The sequence below is a fragment of the Parus major genome, chromosome 9 (assembly GCF_001522545.3).
Source record: "Parus major isolate Abel chromosome 9, Parus_major1.1, whole genome shotgun sequence".
Lineage (NCBI taxonomy): Eukaryota > Metazoa > Chordata > Aves > Passeriformes > Paridae > Parus > Parus major.
The window spans coordinates 23,778,266-23,779,962 of NC_031778.1; the positions used below are offsets into that span (position 1 = coordinate 23,778,266).

Consider the following 1,697-nt stretch of genomic DNA (forward strand, 5'->3'; position numbering starts at 1 on the left):
GGCGGAGCCGCCGCGGCCCCGGTTCGAGCCCAGCGCCTTCCGGGGCGGCGGGCAGGCAGCGCCAATCCACCGCCGAGCGCGCCCAGGCGGCCGCAGCGAGCGCCGAGCCATCGATGCGGCTCGCCGGCGAGTGCCCACGCGGGACGGGACCGGGACCGGGACCGGGACCGGGACCGGGATAGGGACAGGGATCGGAGTCCCGCTGCCCACGGGGGGTGTAGAACCCACAGACCTCTGTCTGCACCGCGCCCAACGCGGCGTCCCACGGGCTCCCGGCGCGGCACGCCGCGGGTGACGGGCAGGAGGGCAGCGCGGGTGGTCCCGGGGCCGGGGTCCCGCTGCCCACGGGATGCGCAGAGCCCACGGAGCGCTGTCTGCACCGCGCCCAACGCGGCGAGCCCCGGGCGCACGGCGTGTCCCGCCGCGGGTGACGGGGACAGCGGCACCGGGAGTTTTCGTTCCGTCCCGGAGAGTTAAAGGAGGGTCGGGGCTCCACGGCCCCGAGAGCCGCCCCCGCGGGCGGAGGACAGCGCTCCACGCGCGGCGTGGCCACCGGGACGGAGCGCACCGGGAGCCACCGGGCCGAGCGGAGCCTCCGCCGGGCAGCGACCAGAAACACAACAGAACCATTGAATCGCTTCGTTTAATTCGATTTTTCTTACCGAATTTGGTTCGTTTAACGCGAGCTCCCCGAGCAGGCGCTTCCCCCGCCACGGGAATGGCGAAACGCGCGTGGGGATAAACGAAATGTCCGGGCGGAGGGGCCGGTGAGGGTCACCCAGGCGGGCGGTAGCCGCGGCAGAATCGGTCACACCGAATCCCCCGGTGCCCGGTGCCCCCGGGATCGAAAAAGCCCGGCGGGAGCGGCTCCCGGGCGGCGCCACCCGCGCGTCCCCCGGCGCGGGGGGACCGGGACTCGCCGCCTGTCGCGACAGGGTCGCGTGTGACCGGCTCCGAATAAACGCTGATGCCACCCCCGGTACCGAACCCGTCCCGGTAAATGAACGCTCCGTTATGTGAAGTCATCGCCCCAAAGGTCAATGAAAAATCGATACGCAGGCAAGAGTTAAACAATTCTGAATAATTTATTAGAATTTAGCAAAGGTGGGGAAAAGGCGAGTTCCGTCAACAGAAGCGCTCCTTGGTGGGATTTAAAAAAAACAAAGGGCAAACAATATTAGCGACATCGGCTCTAATCCGATGCCTCGCCGTCATTTATCCCCTCGTTTATTCGGGGCATTCGGGCGCCCACGGAGGAACTTTTGCGGCTCCCTGGGGGCCGGGGCCGCTCCGGTTGGGCGCTCCCGGGGCCGCGGGGCTGAGCCGACCCACGCGGGGCGGTGCGCGGAGCCTGCGCGGCCCCGCCGCCCCCCCGCTCGTCCCGGTGGCCACTCCCCCGCCGCCCCGGCCCCGCTCCGCGCCGCGCTCGCCCGGGACCTCGCGCACGGTCCCGCGCCTAATTAAATTAATTAGGGCGCAGCGCGCGGCGGGCGGGCGGTGCCGTGGCCGCAGTGCCCCGCGGCGGGCGGGCGACCGGCGAGCACGGGAGGAAGGAAGGGAGGAAGGAAGGGGTCCATTCAGAGCTCCGAGGGGAGGTAATTCGCCGGGAACAAGGGGCCGGCTTTGCAAAGTATAAATAGTGCCACTTCAATCGCGGCGTCGCTATCAGACCCCGGGAGCCCTGCACGTCGGGCGGC

General features: G+C 69.8%; 1 protein-coding gene across 1 annotated transcript in view; it reads right to left on the reverse strand.

The window, feature by feature from the left end:
- RSRC1 (arginine and serine rich coiled-coil 1) overlaps nt 1-37 on the reverse strand; it is a 98,390-nt gene extending 98,353 nt beyond the window's left edge. Inside the window, exon 1 of the mRNA XM_033516641.1 lies at nt 3-37. The gene's annotated coding sequence lies outside the window, so the exon portion shown is untranslated. The remainder of the gene's footprint in view (nt 1-2) is intronic.
- Nucleotides 38-1,697: the final 1,660 nt, after the last annotated feature.